The sequence below is a fragment of the Rhinatrema bivittatum genome, chromosome 1 (genome assembly GCF_901001135.1).
Source record: "Rhinatrema bivittatum chromosome 1, aRhiBiv1.1, whole genome shotgun sequence".
NCBI classification, from domain to species: domain Eukaryota; kingdom Metazoa; phylum Chordata; class Amphibia; order Gymnophiona; family Rhinatrematidae; genus Rhinatrema; species Rhinatrema bivittatum.
In genome coordinates, this window is record NC_042615.1 from 833,903,379 (window position 1) to 833,925,141 (window position 21,763).

Sequence of the window (21,763 nt, forward strand, 5' to 3'; positions counted from 1 at the left end):
CTATCAATTTACCCCACCATCCTCTTCTCCCCCAAACTTTAAGTCACAAAATTTCCCAGAAAGGCAATACTTATAAATCCTCTTCAATCACCAGCAAAATTACCTTCTGCTCTCAGTGCTCCTTCAGGTTAGAGAAGGAGAAAGAAAGTTTAATTGTTGACCACTCTCTTTCTGTTTTATGTTTTAAAAGGAAAACTGGAAGATGAGGAAAAGAGAATCCAAGGACAAATTGAAAAAGAGAGCAAAGCTCTGGAGGAAAACCTTTCCAGACTCGCAGAGGAGATGACATACCGGCAGAGTGGATTTAAGAGACGTGAACAGCGCTCAGAGGTGCTGCAGTATTCAATAGAAATTGAGGACTCTGACATTATGACAGATGAGGTATTGTTCCCATTTTGAAGAATCTCTTCTGTTAAGGTAATTTTAAAAGGTTTTGGGGGGGGTCGGGAGGGTGGGATCGATTTAAAGGGTCGGGTGGGTTGTTTTTTTTAGCAGCGCGGGCCTCCCTAAAAAATAAGGGTCGGGAGGGTAGGGGAGGCTAAGGGGGGTCGATTTAAACAGTCGGGTGGGGTTTTTTTTTATCGGGCCATCGGCGCCATTTTAATTAGTGACAGCCAAAATGGCTTTAAAGATGGCGCCGGCCATCTTTACTCATCAGCCCCTATTATACTATACTCTATAATAGGGGCTGATGAGTAAAGATGGCCGGCACCATCTTTAAAGATGGCGCCGGCCATCCAGTGCTCCTACCATGTGACAGGGGCCGGCCAATGGCACGGATACCCTGTCACATGGTAAGAGCAAAGGGGCATTGGCGCCATTTTTTTTTTAGAACAGCTGATGCCTGGGAACGGGAAATCTCTCCCCGAGGCCCCCCCTGGATCTCTCCTTTCCCCGAGGCCCCCCTGGATCTCTCCTCTCCCCGAGGCCCCCCTGGATCTCTCCCCGAGGCCCCCCTGGACCACCAGGTAATTTTAAAAGGTTTTGGGGGGGTCGGGAGGGTGGGGTCGATTTAAAGGGTCGGGTGGATTGTTTTTTTTTAGCGGCGCGGGCCTCCCTAAAAAAAAAATTAGCGATGTGAATTGGAATCGGAAACAATTTTAATTCACATATCTTAACGATCAGATTCCCCCCCCAGCCGAATCTGATCGATAAGACAATCTGGCACACGATTCACATCTCTAATGTTCACTGGGCACACTGGTTAGTGGACATGACCGATATCGCTGAGCCACTTTGGCTATGTGTGGCCAGACAGTTGACTTGTGTGCCAAATATGCCAGTGGATCTATCTGCATGTCCTCTGTGGGGTCTTAGAGATACCATGTCACTGACAGTTATGCTGGTGTCTCCTTTGCTTGGGTGGGCTGAGAGTCACTCATGCCAGCTGCTTTCTCTCTAGCCCAAAGCACAAAGATGAATCTTTATGGGCAACATGCCTTTGGCATACTGAAGTGGAGAAGAGGAGGTACTAGCTGCGCTGACAGAGTGCTGCTCCTGCTTGGGCTAGCACAACTCTCGGAAGTGCCCGCTGTTTCCTCCTCTGCTTCATGCCTAATCTGTCTCTGCCTATGGCTCTCCTGTTCACAGACTTTTAGTAACAGCAGGTCCTTCACAAATGAGAGACAATTGGACTGTAGGGCGAGTTTCCCTTTCACTCGGGGATCATAGACTGTGACAAGCATGCATGTATGCTCTTCTGTTAAAGGCCTTAATCTCTATTGCACCTGCTGCTGCAAAACATCCAGGCAATGCAGCACCTCAGCTGTCATTCCCTCTTCCTATTTAAAGCCCTCCAAATTTTCATCCAGGAAATTAACTATAGGGATGATGTCAGCCAGGTGGCACTTCTGGAACTCATCTCCTCTGTGACATCCTGAAGGGCTGCAGGATTTTTACCAGCTGACTCATGACTAACAAATAATGATGCCCTAAGGGATTCTGCACACCTATGTCCATTGAACCAGAAAGTTCATGAAGGGGTGTCTGTAGCTCCACTAAATTCTGCAGCATCATATAGGTGGAATTCCACTGGGTGGCAACGTCTTGAATGAGACACTTGTGAGGCATGTCCAAATCAGTCTGCTTTTGTCGGAGAACCTGCCCCGCCTTTACACTTCTGTGGAAGTGCGCTGCTATGATCCTGCACTTGTGTATTAGTGTATGCAAGTATTCAGTCTCTTGGTCATTGGACTCCAACCCCAGAGCTGACTTCACTACCAGGTGCAGAGTGTGTGTAAAACTTCGGATGTTCTGAAAGTGCCCGTTGGTTATTGTCTTAACCATTGTTTGCACCATTGTCTGTGACAAAGAACCCTGCCTAAGGATTCCTGTCTTGCTGGTGTAATTGCCAGCCCTCCAGCATCTGTCTGATGCATGCTAGAATATTGGCTGCAGTATGGGGCCTGGTCCATCAGGTGGGTGTGCAGTAAAGCCCACCTCCACCCTGATACTTGTTCACTAATAAAGCTGCTGCCTGCCCATGCCTCAGCCAGGTCCCACCAGTGTGCTGTCAGGGAGAGGTAAGAGTATGCAGCATTCATGGCGGTCCAGATATCGCAGGTGAAATGCACACTCCCCTGTGCCTTAACTAGCAGAGCTTGGATGTGACTGCAACACTGCTTGTACAGGCTGGGGATGACCTTTCTGCTAAATGTGGTTCTGGAAGGAACTTAGTAATTTGGAACTATGGACCTTCAGAAAATGCTTGAAAACCCACATTCTCCACTATCTGCAAAGGCTGGTCATCAAGGGAATCATTTCCCAATGCTCCTGGTTATGGCTTTTGAGGCTGCCTACCTCCTACCCCCGGGAAAGCTTTATCGCACTCCACCCATTTTCTCCATGGTGGGTTTGTCACTTCTGCCACATGGCAGGGGGCTGCTGGCCTGCCACCTGACTGCTAGAAGTGGCTGAGGGTGTTGTGGTGTGACTCTGCTCCTTTTCAACCACTTTACACTGCCTGGAGAAAGGGGTCCCCTGACTGGTACTGCCACCATCCCCAGATGGCAAGTACTGTTGTTGGGGTTGGTGTTGCCTCTTTCATATGATGTGTCATGCCAAAATTAGATAGATGTCCCATTTTCTTGCCTCTGCTAATAGCCCTGCCACAATAATTACACCGAGCAAAACACGGGTCCTCCGTCACTTTAAAGTGATTCCAGATCACAGATGTCTTTCATGATCCCTTCTCTATAGCCTTCGGGGTGGATGCTGGCACTGGAGCTGAAGTAGTGGGTGCACCCTGAGAAGCAATGCCAGGGGCATCAGTCACACTCTGTGCCTGCGCTGACTGCTCTTCCTCCTCATCATCATCAGTTTCATCTCTCCCCTGCTGCACTGAAGTGGAGGCTAAGACAGGACTAACAAATCCTTCTAAACCTTCTTCAGCTATTACTTCTTCCATTTCTGATGAGAATGCCACACAAGATGATTCTTCATCGGAATCAGAAGCAAACAGTGCCTGTGCTACATTGTCAATGCTAAGTCGAGACTGCTGTCTCACTGCACCTTTTGGGTGTTGCCATTTTGTCTTGCATGACTCAGCCTCCCCTTCCCTCACCCCCAAAACTTCAGGGTCAGAAACAGGTGGTGGCGATGCATCATGTTTAGATTTCATTTTTTTTCCGGATGGAACTGCCTGTCCCTCCAGAGATTTTAGATTGGAACAGGTCCCTTTAACTTTAATGGGGGACTGGCACTCCCTTTTGAGGGTGTCTCCTCTTCCAGTCCCAATCACCCGACCACATCTAGGCTTTACCTGACATTATGGATTTAATGTCACTGCCTACTAGGGATTTCAATTAAAAGAATTATTTCCAAAAGAGGCCCACTGGGGATTTGGCTTCACTGACCACCGCTGTCCCAATATACTTGAGTCTGCAAAACTGGCTGCCCACAGGCACAGTGCCTTTATGTGAACTAATATCATGTGTGTGCACACACCAAGCTTGTAACTACAAAAGAGGCCCACTGGGGATTTGGCTTCACAGACCACCGCTGTCCCAATTGTTGCATCCGTTGGTCTTCAACAGCTTCGCCTCACCCTGCCTCCTCTCTACTTTCGGCTCCTCCCGCTTACCTTGGACTAATGGCCGCTGCTGCGTCTACATGCTGACCTCTCCGGCGTCAACGGAGTGACTATGGTGCTGCCTCTCACCATGTTCTCTCAAGGTATTACTAGGGCACGCGTGCCACCCTCATCGTTAATCTCACATTGGCGCGAACCTCAGGGGCTTCCCCCTATTCTGACGTCATGACTTCCGGGTATATCTGCCTACAGCATTTGCTAGCTCATTGAGCTAGCAAGGGAAATCATATAAGGAGAAATTATATGGATACGCTTCGTTATTCCTAAGCTACGCTGCCTCCAGATCTTCGCTGGAACTCTCTTTGCCCTTCGGGGTTACTAACCTGGGTACCTGCTCCTCGGGGGCCCTTTTGCTTTTTTCAGGTGCCTATCAGGAAACTGGTACTCACTCCTCGAGGGCCCATGTTCCCTACCTCGATGCCTGCACTCCTTAACTTCTACTTGGGAATCGCTATACAACAAATACCATCTGTGAGTACTAACTCTGTACTGTCTCCTCTGCACTGCTTTGCTGGAATCAGGTACTCGCTCCTCGAGGGCCTGCTCTTCCTTCTCCAGTGCCTGACCCTCTCTTCCAGTGAACTACTGAACTCCTATTATCAACTCTGGGACTCAGGATACCTATATCACCTGTGTGTACTCATAACACTCAGTCTTGTTTCACTGCAGCACTGTACTCCAGGAGATCCTTCATTCCAGTGTCATTGTGGAGAGACACACCCCTGCCGGGATTCTACGAGTCTTCTACAGATTCTACTCAGTACTGCCATCTCTGGTGGTATCACTAAACTGTTTAATAAAAGATCCGACTCTGTGTTTGTGCATCCCGAGTCTAGCCTAGCACTGTGGTCCCTCATGGGACTGCTCCCCGTGGGCGTGGTCAGCTGCCACAGTGCCCAAGGATCCACCCAAACACCACTAACCATAACACTAATATACTTGACTCTGTAAATCTACCCAGTGCCCATTGGCACTGTTGTCCAGTGCACTGCCTTCTTGGATTAAAAGAGCACAGAGAGACAGTGAGTTCAATAAAAAAAAAAACTGCAGTTAACAAAAAAGCCTGGATTGGCACAGCAGGAAAATCGATGAAATATATTTTTTAATGGAAATTCTAGCAAACTAGCTAGAAACTGAATATATCTCTCCCACCCACAACACCCAAATGCTGCTTGCAACCTATCCCAGGGGGTAAAATAAGCAGCAAAATGCCACTGCTAGTGCTAGCAGCTTCTCTCCGTGGCACAGAGAGACCGTCTCAGATCAACTAAAAAAAGTGCGGTAAAAAAAAACAGGGCTAGCTGGCACTGCAGCCAAATCGAACAAATATCTTTTTCTATCAAAATAGCGAGCAAATGAATAGAGATCTCAGACATCAGACTAGCTCTGAGTGAACTCCTTCCACAGACCACCTCCCCAGACTACCCCTGCAAAGAAAGTGCGTGGCATGCTGCGTGCGTAACGTATATATAGGAAGTGGAACAGCGTCACAGAGCACTGAGTGAGAGCAGCGATTCGCTGCATTAGAAAAATGCTTAGCATTGATAGGTTGCATTCTGGTCTCCTTGTCAACCTGTCTCACCCACTCTATAACAGGGCTGTGAGGTCCATTATGACTCACAGGAAAGGGCTGGTTTTTGCTATCTCCTATGTCAAACGGCCACGGCCGCTAAGAAATCACTGCAAGCCAAAAGAATAAAACTAATGAGTTTTTATTTATTTTATTTATTTATTGGTTGTTTTTATATACTGACATTCATTGGAGTATATAACATCGGTTTACATTATAACTGTGAGAAATAGTAAGACTAAGGTGTCTTACTATTGATACATGGTAACATTGCAAATATGTAGATAACATAATAATAACTTAAAGAACTAAGGAGGCGTATTAATACAGTATAGCATAAATAGCATAAATAAACATTTAACTTAAGATTTCTGTATCTTAGCAGTGATAACTTAATAACTTAATAGAATATAAAGTAGCATGATAAACAATTAACCTAAGATTGCGGGATCTTAGTAGTGATAAATGGAATCTTTGAGATAAGGGGAATATTTATGGTAACATTGAGGTATAGAAGTATAATAGCATTGAAATGTTAAGCTTGTATGTTGGTGATGTTGGTTAATGGGATAGGGTACTTAAATCTGCTGTGGGAGATGGGTGGAGTCTGTGTGTTGGTAGGCTTTTTGGAATAGCCAGGTTTTCTGTTTTTGTTTTGAATGTTTGGGTGGAGGCTTCCAATCTTAGTTGGGTGGGCAGTCTGTTCCAGAGGGATGGGCCTGCAATTGAGATGGTGTGTTTTCTGGTGGAAGTGAGGTGGGCTAGTTTTGTGGGAGGGATAGAAAGGAGGCCAGTGTTTTGGGAGCGCAGGTTTCTCTGGGAGTCGTGATGGTGGGGAGTGTCCTTTAGCCATTTGTGATTTTCATTGTTAATGGTTTTGTGTAGCAGAGTAAGGCATTTGTATTGTGCCCTGTAGGTTACGGGGAGCCAAAGGAGTTCTTTTAGTATGGGGATGATGTGTGAGGAGTGTTTGCAGTTTGTGAACGATCTGGCTGCTGCGTTTTGAAGAAGCTGAAGGGGTTTGGTGGAGGATGCTGGGAGTCCGATGAGGAGGGAGTTACAGTAGTCCAGTTTGGAAAGTATGAGGGACTGAAGTACTGTGCGGTAATCTTGGTTGAATAGTAGGAATTTGAGTCTTTTTAGGACTTGGAGCTTGTAAAATCCCTCTTTGATTGTTAAGTTTATGTGTTTCTTCATGTTGAGTTCCGAGTCCAGCATGATTCCAAGGTCTTTTACTTCGTTGGGGAATTTGAAGTTTGGTTGTATGGACTTAATTTTTTGGGTGGATTTTGTGGTGGTTTTGTTGGAGATGTGTAAGATTTCTGTTTTATTGTTGTTGAGTGTGAGGGATATCTGGGTGAGAAGGTTTTTTATTTGGATGGAGAGGGATTCCCATAAAGAGATGGTGTTTTGTATGTTTTCCTTGATGGGAAAAAGGATCTGGACGTCGTCTGCATAGATGTAGTAGGTGAGATCCAGGTTGTAGAGGAGCTTGCAGAGGGGAGCATATATATATTGAACAGGGTGGAGGAGAGTGAGGATCCTTGGGGTACGCTGTGGGGGATTGGGAATTGTTTTGATTCGGAGTTGTTGAGGTGAACTTTGTAGGATCTGTTAGATAGATAGGAGCTGAACCATTTGAGGGTGTTTTCTCCTAGTCCAATCTCCATCAGTCAGGTTAGTAATATGTTGTGATTTACAGGGTCGAAAGCAGCAGAGATGTCCAGTAGTATCAGAAGGTAGGAGTGTCCGTTGTCAATGCCTCTGAGGGCTGTGTCTGTGAGTGATAAAAGGAGAGTCTCGGTGCTGAGGGATTTCTGGAACCGTGGTTGTGTGAGGGGTGCAGTATGTTATGGTTTTCCAGGTATTCTGATAGTTGGAGGTTCACAATTTTTTCCATGATCTTGGATATGAAAGATAGGTTTGAGATGGGTCTGTAGTTGGCAGGGTTGGAGGGGTCCAGTTGTAGGCTTTTTGAGAATAGGCTGATTATGGCACATTTTAGGGCTTTGGGGAAGATGCCTTGTTCTAGAGATTTAGTTATAATGTCTGCAATTGGTTTAGCTATGAGATCTGGTATGAGTTTGAGGGTCTTGACAGGGATGGGATTGAGGGGGTGAATGGCTGGTTTTATTTTTTGAATGATTTTTTTGACTTCGGTTGAGGCGATTAGTTCGAAGTTAGATCAGGTAGGGTGTGAGGTATTGTGAATTGGGATTTCTTTGTTTGTGTAGGGGTTGGAGGCTATGAGTTTAGTAATTTTATTGGAGAAGAAATGGGCAAGATCTTTGCATGTCTTTGAGTTGCAGTCTGTGGTAGGTGAGTGTGGCTGGGTTGAGTAAGTTTGGATATCAGGTCAAAGAGGACTCTGGGATTGTATTGATGTTGGTGGATTTTCTTTCCATATAATTCTTTATTGGCTTTGTCGGTGTTGGTTCTGTAGATGTGGAGTAGCGTTTTGTATCTGTCAAGGTGGTATGTGGTAGGATGTCTTCTCCAGGTTTTCTCTGCTTGTCTGAGTAGTCTTTTGGAGTTTTTCAGCTCTGGGTTGTACCACGGTGTTTTGTGGGGGTTGTTGTTGTTGATAGCTTTGGTGATGATGGGGTATTTGGTTTTGGCAATTTTGGTGTTGATGTTGATCCAGGAGTCAATGGCTGTGTTTGGGTCATTGAGGTTTAAGGTTGTTAGAACATTGGGGAGAATTTCTGTTAGATCGTCGCTGGAGCAGGATTTGTGGAACTTGATGTATTTTTTGGAGTTGTGTTCTAGGTGGATGGTTTTCAGTTGTAGGGTGGTCTGAATGAGTTTGTGGTCAGACCACAGGATGCTAGTGGTGGAGGGGGGGGGCTGCTGGGGTCTGAGATTTTGTCGTTGATTAATATAAGATCCAGTGTGTGGCCCGATTTTTGGGTTGGGGAGTCAATGATTTGATAGAAGCCCATAGCGGTCATGGTATCAAGGAGGAGTTTGCATTGAGATGGGAGGGGAATAGTGTCAATATGGAGGTTGAAATCTCCTAATACAATTGCGGGTAGGTCCAAGTTGACTTGGGAGGAGATGGTTTCTATGAGGGTGGATAGATTGTGGTCTAAGCATTTCGGCGGGGCATATAGCAGGAGAATTTGGAGGTTTTTGGATTTGAAGAGGCCAATTTCTAGGAGGGGGGGGGGGCGGGGATGATATAAGATAAGAACCTGCCATACTGGGTCAGACCAAGGATCCATCAAGCCCAGCATCCTGTTTCCAACAGTGGCCAATCCAGGCCATAAGAACCTGGCAAGTACCCAAAAACTAAGTCTATCCCATGTTACTGTTGCTAGTAATAGCAGTGGCCATTTTCTAAGTCAACTTAATTAATAGCTGGTAATGGACTTCTCCTCCAAGAACTTATCCAATCCTTTTACAGCTACACTAAATACTCTAACCACATCCTCTGGCAACAAATTCCAGAGTTTAATTGTGTGTTGAGTAAAAAATAACTTTTTCCGATTAGTTTTAAATGTGCCACAAGCTACCTTCATGGAGTGCCCCCGAGTCTTTCTATTATCTGAAAGAGTAAATAACCGATCCACATCTACCCATTCTAGACCTCTCATGATTTTAAACACCTCTATCAAATCCCCCCTCAGTCGTCTCTTTTCCAAGCTGAAAAGTCCTAACCTCTGTTCCATTCCCCTTATCATTTTGGTCGTCCTTCTCTGTACCTTCTCCATCGCAATTATATCTTTTTTGAGATGCGGCGACCAGAATTGTACACAGTATTCAAGGTGCGGTCTCACCATGGAGCGATACAGAGGCATTATGACATTTTCCATTTTTATTCACCATTCCCTTTCTAATAATTCCCATATGTTGATGGGGATGTAAGTGAGGTTGAGTTTTTTGAGGGCCAGGAGGAGGAGACTACCTCCTTTTTTCTTTGGTCTGGGTAGGGAGAATATGTATGTTTCATGCAGAAGTTGGTTGATTGAGACTGTGTCTGATTTTTTAAGCCATGATTCGGTGATGCATAGGATGTCAAGGTGGTTGTCTGTTAGGAAAGTCATTAGAATGGGAATTTTTTTGGAGATGGATTGGGCATTGATGAGGAGCAGAGTTATGATTGACAAGCACTATGAGGTGGGGGTTGTGGTTGATGGGGATGGGGGTGAGGCATCTTGGGCGTATGGGGTTGTGGTTTGTCTTTTTTGTGGGATGCAGTTGCAGTTGTATGAGGGTTGTTTTGAGGAAGGTATGCATGGTGTGGTATGGGGGAGGGGTTGAGTAGGGGGGTATTGGGTAAGTGTGTTGGCTAGGGTGTGTGGGGTGCCTTTTCTGCGGTTGGAGTTGTTGTGGCAGTATGGCTGGCTTGGGGGGCTTGAGTGGTAAGTTTCAGAGGAAGGTGGAAATGGGGGTTTGGGATAGAGGGAGTCCCTTTGATGTAGCTGGGGGGCGGTGGTTTTGTGAGCGAGCAGGATGATGGTTGGAGTTGTTCTCGGCGCGCACGAAAGGGTGCACAAAGGGGCTGGCTTCTTTGTTGCGCTCCGTCGTGCGCACGACGCCGGGCACGCGACTCTCAGGGACTGCCGCAGCTTAAAAAGAAGCACACACCGTCGCTTTGGGTTACGTCAGTGTCGCTTTGGGGATGCCGTCGTGGGGTCGGCCGCAGTGGGAGCCGGGATTTCATTCCGGTCGCAGGGCCTCGTGGTGGGTTAGGCTTCAGTCCGGTCACTGGCTTCAGGCCTGGGCTCATGCCCACGGCCTGGTCACTGGCTTCGGGCCTGGGGTCTTGCCCACGGCCTGGTTGCTGGTTCCTGAGCTCCTATGTTTGTATTTGTGGGGGATTGCGATACGTTTTGCGAACCCACGAATACAACAAATATGGACCTATACGTTGCGGATTGCCAATGCGTTGCAAATGAATACACACCCCTACTCTCTGTCTTATCAATGTCTTACATTTAACTTGCCAACGCTTATGCTTTATCCTATTTTCTTCTGTTGGATCCTTCTTCTAAATTTTGAATGAAGATCTTTTGGCTAAGATAGCTTCTTTCACATCACCCTTTAACCATGTGTTCCGATTCTCGCTCGCGGAGTTCTCCCCACGAAGTGGCCTCTCACCTTTATTGCACTGCATTCATCGACGCGGCCAGAATGCCGCCAAAGCCACGCTGCCAATTTCTTTCATGTCTACAGCAGGGAGCCGCTGAGACTGATGCTCCTCTGTAGCCCAAACTGCCGAGCTTCTGCCGCCCTTCTGTGGCCGGAGGACGCTGCTGCTGCTGCTCTTCCTAAGCAGCCTGGAGGCTGCCGCTGCTGCGGTGGCCTGGATTGCCATGGACTTCTTCTTCCTCAGCAGCAGGGAGCCACCACCACCTATCTGAGGCCCTATCCTGCGGCCTGGGGCCGCCTCTGAACTCTCCCTCGCAGCATGGACGCCGCCACAGGGCTCTGCCTGCTCCTGCCTGCCTCTAGGTGCGTGGCTACGCCTCCTTACAAGATTTAAAGGGCCCATGGATGGATATTCTCTGGGCCCCACTAGATCACGTCTTCCAGGGCGTCTTCCTGTTAGCTCTATAAAAGGGCTTCACTTCCACTTCTGCTTTGCCTTGCATTGGAGTTTCCTGTCTCTGGAGATTCCGCCTTCTAGTGCTCCATCAGGTCTTCGTTCTTCGTTGGAGCTCCTTGTCCTGTCTTGTTTCCTGAGACTTCATTGCTTCCTGATGTTCCATGTCTTGATGTTCTGAGGTTCCTTTCCTCCATTGTTTGTTCCAAGTCCAGACATCCTGATGTTCCACGTCCTCATGGTCCGAGGTTCCGCTCCTCCTTCGCCTGTTCCAAGTCCTGAGTTCCTTCATGTCCTCCTCAGAGTTCCTCCAAGTCTTCCAAGTCCTCCTCTGATCCTCCAGCTCTTCGAGTCCTCCAGATGACATCCTGTTGGGTAAATCCTGACCTTCCAGTTCCTGTTCTCGTCATTAGAGTTTCGTTTCAGCTGGGTTCCCTTCCTGCACTTGTCCCACTCTCCACGTGGTCCACGACCAGCCTTCACAGGTTGTGTAGGGTGCGCAGTGGGACAGGGTGGTCCGTGACCAGCCCTGTGGGTCCGCCCTGTGGTGGGCTGTGTAGGTCATCCTGAGAGACAGTGACAATGTCTGAACTCTCCAAGTTCCACGTCTACATCTTGAACCTTCCAATAAGCCTTCCAAGTTCCAAGTCTACGTCTTGAGCCTTCCAAGTTCCATGTTTACATCTTGAACCTTCCAAGTTCCACGTCTATGTCTTGAGCCTTCTATGTTCCAAGGTCTCCATCTGCCCTCGTCCTCTGTCTGGCCTGATGCTTCTTGCTCTTACCCAGCGGCAGGTCTGAAAGGGCTTGGAATGGTCGAAGGACCATTCAATGACCACTAGGGATGTGAATCGTTTTTTGACGATTTAAAATATCGTCCGATATATTTTAAATCGTCAAAAATCGTTAGGGCCACGATACAATACCAATTCCCCCGATTTATCGTCAAAAAATCGTAAATCGGGGGAAGGAGGAGGGCAGGAAAACCGGCACACTAAAACACCCTAAAACCCACCCCCGACCCTTTAAATTAAATCCCCCACCCTCCCGAACCCCCCCCCCCCCCAATGCCTTAAATTACCTGGGGGGTCCAGCGGCGGTCCGTAGCTAAATCGGGGGAAGGGAGAGGGCAGGAAAACCGGCACACTAAAACACCCTAAAACCCACCACCGACCCTTTAAATTAAATCCCCCACCCAAATGTCTTAAATTACCTGGGGGTTCAGCGGCGGTCCGAAACGGCCTCCTGCAATTGAATCGTGTTGTCTTCAGCCGGCGCCATTTTGCAAAATGGCGGCGCAAAATGGCGGCGGCCATAGACCAACACGATTCGACTGCAGGAGGTCGTTCCGGACCCCCGCTGGACTTTTGGCAAGTCTTGTGGGGGTCAGGAGGCCCCCCCAAGCTGGCCAAAAGTCCCTGGGTGTCCAGCGGTGGTCCGGGAGCAATTTCCTGCCGCGAATCGTTTTCCGTACGGCGAATGGCGCCGGCAAGAGATCGACTGCAGGAGGTCGTTCAGCGGGGGTCCGGAACCCCCGCTGAACGACCTCCTGCAGTCGATCTCCTGCCGGCGCCATTCGCCGTACGGAAAACGATTCGCGGGCAGGAAATCGCTCCCGGACCACCGCTGGACAGCCAGGGACTTTTGGCCAGCTTGGGGGGGCCTCCTGACCCCCACAAGACTTGCCAAAAGTCCAGCGGGGGTCCGGAACGACCCTCCTGCAGTCGAATCGTGTTGGTCTATGGCCGCCGCCATTTTGCGCCGCCATTTTGCAAAATGGCGCCGGCTGAAGACAACACGATTCAATTGCAGGAGGCCGTTTCGGACCGCCGCTGAACCCCCAGGTAATTTAAGACATTTGGGTGGGGGATTTAATTTAAAGGGTCGGGGGTGGGTTTTAGGGTGTTTTAGTGTGCCGGTTTTCCTGCCCTCTCCCTTCCCCCAATTTAGCTACGGACCGCCGCTGGACCCCCAGGTAATTTAAGGCATTTGGGGGGGGGGTTCGGGAGGGTGGGGGATTTAATTTAAAGGGTTGGGGGTGGGTTTTAGGGGGTTTTAGTGTGCCGGTTCACGATTTTAACGATTTTCACGATACTCTAAACACCCAAACGGCGACGATACGATTCCCTCCCCCTCCCAGCCGAAATCGATCGTTAAGACGATCAAGGACACGATTCACATCTCTAATGACCACCATTGCTTTGTTGGTCTTCCTGAAGCATGCAGGTTCGGTAGAGGGTGAGACCTTCAGTCTTCACCCATGCTTGGACACACCTCAACTACCTCGGTGCTGCCTCAGAGTCCTCTGGGGTCGTGCCGAGGCCTAAGGACACACAATCCCCTCGAGATGGGACCACTCTCCCAGTGCTCCCTAACAGAATGCAAGGCCATGAGTCCAGTGAACGTGTTCCTGTAATGGGGCTTGCCTTGTTCCTGGAGTCCTGCTTCAGAGTCTTCATCCTGAATTTGTTCCTGGACTTATCTTTGTTCCCAAATTTTTTTTTGGTTTGGGACTTCCTTCTCACGACCTGCTGGAGGTGCCAGCTGTCTGGATCCCACGACCTGCAAGAGGCGCCTGCGTCCAGATATTTTTTTCCCACCCTTTTCCAGGTTGAGGTTTTACGACCTGCATGAGGCGCCTGCACCCTACCTGGTTTGCTGGTTCAGCTTGTTCCCACCCTGGGTATTCCTCCCGGGTTTTTCCTGAAGTTTTTGATGCTCCTTGTCTGGTTTCCTTGCTCCTCGTCTGGTTTCTTTGTCGTGTTCCTTTGTTTTGTTTTGTGCCGTTTGTTACTTGTTTTGTGCCATTTGTTCCTTGTTTCCTTGTTTTGTTTTGTGTTCATTTCCTTGCTTCGTGCTTGTTTTGTTGTTTTTGTTCCTTGTTTTCTTGTTTCCTTGTTTTGTGCCATTTGTTTCCTTGTTCCTTGTCTTGTTCCCTTGTTTTGTTCCATTTTGTTGTTTTGCCTCTGTGTTTGTTTTATTGTTTTGTGCCATTGGTTTTGTTGCTCCTTGTCTTGTGCTATTTGTTTTCTTGTTTTGTTCGCTTGTTTTGTTTTTCGTGCTTTCAGTGTTCTACATCTGCAGTTTTTTGTTCCTGCTTCGCTTCAGTCCCTGGAAATGCCAGCTTCTGTTTTTGGATCCTTGACCTCCCCCTGTCGGTATGACTGAAACCTTCGTCCCCTCTAGCTATTGAGATGAGGCTTGAGGAGGGGATCTTTGAGGACCGGGTACTGTTGTGATTCCAACTTGCGGAGTTCTCCGCACGAGCAGGCCTCTCATCTTTACCACCGAAGCCACGCTACCAACTTCTTTCATGTCTCACGGCAGAGAGCCGCTGAGACTGCCGCTCCTCTGTGGCCTGAACCGCCGAGCTTCTGCTGCCCTTCCGCGGTGGGGAGGATGCCGCTGCTGCTCTTCCTAAGTGGCCTGGAGGCTGCCACTGCTGCTGCTCTGCCTCGGCCCGTACTGCCACGGACTTGTTCTTTCTCAGAGGCAGGGAGCCGCCAACACCTATTTGAGGCCCTGTCCTGTGGCCTGGGGCCACCTCTGAACTCTGCCTCATGGCATGGATGCCGCCACCGGGCTCTGCCTGCTCCTGCCTCTAGGCGTGTGGCTGCACCTCCTTACAAGATTTAAAGGGCCCACGGCCGGATATGCCCCAGGCCCCACTTGATGATGTCTTCTAGGGCATCTTCCTGTTAGCCCTATAAAAGGGCTTCGCTTCCACTTCTGCTTTGCCTTGCATCGGAGTTTCCTGTCCCTGGAGGTTCCATCTTCCAGTGCTCCGTCAAGTCGTCTTCTTCTTCGGAGCTCCATGTCCTGTCTTGATTCCTAAGTCTTCATTGCTTCCTGATGTTCCATGTCTTGATGTTCCGAGATTCTGTTCCTCCATTGCTTGTTCCAAGTCCAGATATCCTAATGTTCCACGTCCTGATGTTCCATGTCCTGATGTTCTGAGGTTCCACTCCTCCTTCGCCTGTTCCGAGTCCTGAGTTCCTTCATGTCCTCGTCTGAGTCTTCCTAGCGCTCAGAGTTCCTCCAAGTCTTCCAAGTCCTCTTCTGACCCTCCAGCTCCTCGAGTCCTCCAGATGACATCCTGTTGGGTAAATCCGTTTCGTCTGATTCCTGTTCTCGTCATTGGAGTCTCATTTTGGCTGGGTTCCCTTCCTGCACTTGTCCTGCTCTCTGCGTGGTCCACGACAGCCTTCACAGGTTGTGTAGGGCATGTAGTGGGACAGGGTGGCCCGTGACCAGCCCTGTGGGTCCGACCTGTGGTGGGCTGTGTAGGGCACCCTGAGAGACAGTGCCAATGTTGGAACCCTCCAAGTACCACATCTACATCTTGAACCTTCCATGTTCCACATCTATGTCTTGAGCCTTCCAAGTTCCACATCTACGTCTTGAGCCTTCCAAGTTCCATGTTTACGTCTTGAACCTTCCAAGTTCCACGTCTACATCTTGAGCCTTCTATGTTTCAAGGCCTTTGTCTGCCCTCGTCCTCTCTCCGGCCTGCTGCTTCTTACCGTTACCCAGCGCCAGGTCTGAAAGGACTTGGAATGGTCGGAGGACCATTCAAGGACCAGCATTGTGTTGTTGGTCTTCCTGAAGCATGCAGGTCCAGTAGAGGGTGAGACCTTCAGTCTCCACCCATGCTTGGACATGCCTCGCCTACCTCGGTGCTGCCTCAGAGTCCTCTGGGGTTGTGCCGAGGCCTAAAGACACACAATCCCCTCGAGATTGGACAGCTCTACTAGCGCTCCCTAACACAATGCAAGGCCTCCTAAGGCCTTCCCTAACACCATGCCAGTAATTGGTTTGCTTTTCTTCCACCTTTTTTAATGTGTGGAATACATTTGGACTGTGCTTCTAGAATGGTATTTTTTTAACAATGTCCATGCCTCTTGCACACTTTTTACCTGTGTAGCTGCACCTTTCAGTTTTTTTCTAACTAATTTTCTCATTTTATCAAAGTTTCCCTGTTGAAAGTTTAGACCTAGAGCCGTGGATTTCCTTACTGTCCCCTTCCAGTCATTAAATCAAATTTGATCATATTTTGATCACTATTGCCAAGTGGCCCCACCACTGCGGTGGTCAAAAAAGCAAACAGAATTATTAGAAAGGGAATGGTGAATAAAACAGAAAATGTCATAATGCCTCTGTATCACTCCATGGTGAGACCGCACTGTGAATACTGTGTACAATTCTGGCCGCTGCATCTCAAATAAGATATAGTTGCGATGGAGAAGGTACAGAGAAGGGCGACCAAAATGATAAGCAGAATGGAACAGCTCCCCTATGAGGAAAGACTAAAGAGGTTAGGAATTTTCAGCTTGGAGAAGAGACGACTGAGGGGGGATATGATAGAGGTGTTTAAAATCATGAGAGGTCTAGAACGGGTAGATATGGATCGGTTATTTACTCTTTCAGATAATCAAAAGACTAGGGGGCACAAAATGAAGTTAGCATTGGGCACATTTAAAACTAATCGGGGAAAGTTCTTTTTCACTCAATGCACAAACTCTGGAATTTTTTGCCAGAGGATGTGGTTAGTGCAGTTAGTGTAGTTGGGTTTAAAAAAGGATTGGATAAGTTCTTGGAGGAGAAGTCCATTACCTGCTATTAATTAAGTTGACTTAGAAAATAGCCACTGCTATTACTAGCAACAGTAACATAGAATATACTTAGTTTTTGGGTATTTGCCATTTTCTTATGGCCTGGATTGGCCACTGTTGGAAACAGGATGCTTGGCTTGATGAACCCTTGGTCTGACCCAGTATGGCATTTTCTTATGTTCTTATGTAAATCCTGTGCTCCACTGAGAATTAGATCTAAAATTGATCCCTCTCTCATCGGTTCCTGAACCAAATGTCCTCAGTCTGCTTTGAACTTCAAGGAGACAGACATAACTAAGAACTGAACCCTCTACTCAGCTCTTCAAAAAACACTTAAAAACTTGGCTCTTCCAACAAGCCTTCCCCCAGTGATCCAACTCCTCCCCTCCTCCCCCCCCCCCCCCCAGTTCAAGGCCCCTTAACACACTATCAGTCTCCCCCGAAATACTATCCCTCACCTGTTCCCCTCCCCCCTCTCTCCCTTTCCATCCCCCGGTGTTCCCGCTTCCCCCATAATACATGAAAGTCCCACCCTCACTACAGCATTATACCTTGTCCAAGCAACCTTTGTAAGACCCTCATTGTACATAGTTGCCACGTTATTAAGTAACCCATGTTGTATGCTTGTTCTATGTGGTTAACTCATTTCATTTTAAGAAATAAAAACCTCTTCACTTATTTCATTCTCCGTTCCCCCACTCTCCCGAACCCCCCCCCCCCAAAACATTTTACAAGTACCTGGTGGTCCAGTGGGAGTCCTGGGAGTGATCTCCCACTCTCGGGCCATCGGCTGCCACTAATCAAAATGGCGCCGATGGCCCTTTGCCCTTACCATGTGACAGGGTATCTGTGCCATTGGCCAGCCCCTGTCACATGGTAGGAGTAATGGATGGCCGGCGCCATCTTAGTTCTCAGTAATGGAGATAATGTCTCTAAAGTCCGGGTGGGTGCCCACCTCAGAACCAGTGATTTGTCATACAGTATGATTTCATATCACAAATAGGATACGGAGAAGACACACGAAGACCTGAGTTTTGCATTCCAAAAACATGGGCTTTGTTGAAATTGGGAAGTACCTGGAAGAAGAACTAGAAGGCTGGGAAAAAATGAGAGATGGGGAACAAAAGTGGGCCAAACTAAAAGGAGCAATTACCAAGGCAACTAATCTATATGTTAGAAAAGTAAAGAAAAGCAAAAGAAAATGAAACCTATCTGGTTCTCAAAGGAGGTGGGTGATTAAATAAAAGCTAAAAGAACAGCGTTTAAGAAATATAAAGGATCCCAAAGGGAGGATCACAAGGAAGAATATCTGGTGGAACTGAGGAAGATGAAGGAAGCAATCAAGAAAGCAAAAAGTCAAGCGGAAGAAAGGATTGCCAAAGAGGTAAAGCGAGGTGACAAAACATTTTTCAGATACATCAGAGAAAAGAGAAAAGTCCAAAGTAGTATAGTGAAATTGAAAGGTGAAAAGGATCAATGTGTGGAGAGAGAGGAAGAAATGGCAGAAATATTAAACAAAGACAATTCTTCAGTTCGGTGTTCCCTAAAGAAAATAAAAACTGGAGGGGAGCAGAATGGATGAAACTCCGTTTACAGAAGAAAATGTATGGGAAGAGCTAGGAAAACTGAAAGTGGACAAAGCCATGGGGCCTGATGAGTTCATCCCAGGATACTGAGGCAGCTCAGAGATGTGCTGGCGGGTCCGCTGTGTGACCTGTTCAATAGATCCCTGGAAACGGGAGTGGTGCTGAGTGATTAGAGAAGAGCGGTGGTGGTCCCGCTTCTCAAGAGTGGGAATAGAGAAGAGGCTGGTAACTACAGGCCGGTTAGCTTCACCTCAGTGGTGGGAAAAGTAATGGAGTCGCTGTTGAAGGAAAGAATAGTGAACTATCTACAGTCTGAAGAATTGCTGGACCAGAAGCAGCATGGATTCACCAGGACAAGGTCCTGTCAGACAAATCTGATCAAATTTTTTGATTAGGTGACTAGGGAATTGGATCGCGGAAGAGCACTCGATGTCATCTACTTGGATTTCAGCAAAGCTTTTGATATGGTCCCGCACAGGAGACTTGTGAATAAAATGAGAAGCTTAGGAGTGAGTGCCAAGGTGGTGGCCTGGATTGGAAACTGGTAGACAGACAGAAGACTGTTTGTGATGGTAAATTGAACTTACTCTGAAGAGAGAGTGGTGTTAAATGGAGTGCCGCAAGGATCGGTGTTGGAACTGGTCCTGTTCAATATAGATAGAAGATAATGGACTTCCTAAAGAGATAATCTCTGACCATGGCCCCCAGTTTGTGGCCAAATACTGGCAATCGCTATGTAAAAAGTTCAATGTTTCTTTAAGCTTCACTTCGGCTTATCACCCTCAGGCCAACGGTCAATCTGAAAGAACTAATCGGACTCTCAAAGCCTTCTTTCGCTCATATGTCAATGAGTTAAAAGACAATTGGTCTGAACTTTTACCCTGGGCTGAACTATCACACAATACCCACATTTCCACTGCGACTGATGTCTCACCATTCTCCGTTGTGTTTGGTCGTCAACCCTGTCTGCCACTTCCTGTACCCGTGATGGTTTCTTCCCCTGCTGCTCAAGACATGGCCCAATCCATTCAACAGGTTTGGACTAAAGTCAAGGAACGACTGATTCAAACTGCTGAACGTTCCCAATGTTCCACCAATCTCCATAGACGGCCTGCTCCTCTCTTTCATCCTAGGCAGAAAGTGTGGCTTAGTACTCGCAATATACGATTAAGATTACCATCTGATCGCTTGGCTCCTAAGTATATTGGACCATTTCCCATCACTCGTAAAGTTGGAGCAGTCTCATACCAACTCCAGTTGCCTCACAGCATGGGGATTCACAATACCTTCCATGTATCTTTGCTCCAACCATTAGTATTCTCTTGGCCCTCTCGCAAAGAACCTGTTACTTCTCAGGTGGCTACAGAACCAGATTCAGTATTCCAAGTACGAGAAGTCCTTGATGTCCATAGACGTCGGGGAAAATAGGAGTATCTTCTGGCCTGGGAAGGTCATGGAGCCAAAGAGAACTCAAGGGAACCCTCCCGCAATATCCTTGATAAAGAATTTTGAAAACTTTTCACAGAGATCACTCGGACAAGCCTCAACCTCGCAGGGGAAGGCCTAGAAGGGGGGGGTACTGTTATGCATCCCGCCCGCAGCCAGCCCGCACGCAGCCCTGCTCACCTCCAAGACTTCCCCTGCTTCCACTGCCAGCCATGCTCGATTTCAGTGTTCCGCAGCGGCAGACTCCGAACCGGTCACGGGACATCCTCCTCATGGTAGACCAGCACGCGCTCCTGCCTTGCCCCAGGTCTCCAGGGTATCCACTCCAGCAGTGACTGTTGATTCTGGATGGTCTCAGTGCTCTGCAGTTGCGGACGCTGAGCCTCCTGCTTCTCGCCGGGCCTCACGCCGGGGCTCGGCGTTGGCCATCTTGTTGGACACGCCCATACACATTTACGCGCGCGCGGACAACCCCGCCGGCTGTAGTGCCTAGGGCCAAATCCAGCTCCACTCCACGCCCGATTGGCTCCAGGATAAGAGGAAGTTCCTAGCCTCACTCCTTGCTTCAGCAATCAACCTCACCAGTTGCTTGCTTGCCTGATTGGTTGCTAGCCGTACTCGCTTGATCCTGCTGACCTCGGTTTGCCTTCTGACCTACGCTTGCTTGCTGCCAGTCCTGACCTTGGCTTGTCTCCTGACCTATGCTTGCTTGCTGCCAACCCTGAACTCAGTTATTCCTGATCATTGCCTATTCATTGTCATCCTCTTCTTCTGCGCTCATCTTACTACGTGGGCACATCTACATCTCTTCTGGAGACTTAGTGAGGCCTACCTAAGACCCAGCGGCCTGGATCCCTACGGGCTCCTCCCCGGGGGATCTCTGGCCTCCAGTGGTTAAGATACCTAAGTCCAAGCGGCCCGGATCCCTACGGGCTCCTCCTGGGGGAATCTCGGGTCTCCAGTGGTGAAGTACACTTCTGCCTCTGTCTCCGCTTATGCTCCACCCTTGAGCAGGATTCCTTGGGTCCCTATCCATGGAATATCCTACTCTTGGCTAGGGTACACCTCCGAGTGCAACAATCTCATGACATGTTCAAAAGCTCAGAAAATGGATAATCTGTCCAGCTAAACTTATCCAGATAAGCAATATGGGATATTCAGTGCCATAAACATCCCATCAAATATCCCCGATTACAGTTATCTAGCTAACCATAACTGAATAACTTTAAACCTAACTGTATATTTTTTGAATATCACCAGTTAGATGTAAGATCTATGGTTAGCCGGATATCTTTACCATTAACTGGTGATATTCAAAATAATAAGCTGTTTAAGTGGCACTGCAGCAAGCAAAGAAGAAGCTCTGAGCCTAGTGGCCATACGACAGTCCCTGTGCCCAAGCTATGGTAAGTGGCATCCCCAGACCCTCCAAAAAGATTTAAATAAATAAAAAAAAATTACAAATCCAGTGCCAGCCTGCCCCTCCCTCTACCCGCTTGCCAATTCTGCATTTGTAATGTTTAAATATCCCCTCCCACTCTCCTACCCCACCTTCCGGAACTTTCAGTCTGTAAGCTCTTCAGCCTATGGTGCTCCTGCCATTGCTAATGAGCCATGATGGAAGCATAGGATGGCAGGAGCAGTAGGTCCAGCTCATGATGGGCTGTACCAGAAGGGTAGGAGGGTTAGGGTTGTGGTGAAGCACACAGGAAGCAGAGGGAGGGAAATCCAGAGAGGAATATTTACATTACCAATGTGGAACCAGGGAGTGGACTTACCGATGTCAGACCTCTTCCTTTTGAATTTATTTCAATAATTTTAGAAGGTTTTGTGGGGTGGGGATGTGCAACTCAATAGGGCCACTTGCCATAGCTTGGAGAGGACACTAACATTTGGACTGCTGGGCATCCA

At 48.0% G+C, this 21,763-nt stretch overlaps 1 protein-coding gene across 1 annotated transcript in view; it reads left to right on the plus strand.

The window, feature by feature from the left end:
- LOC115079614 overlaps positions 1–21,763 on the plus strand; it is a gene marked incomplete at its 3' end in the record, with an annotated part of 68,664 nt that overhangs the window by 35,074 nt on the left and 11,827 nt on the right. The window contains 1 exon segment of the mRNA XM_029583317.1: positions 191–381.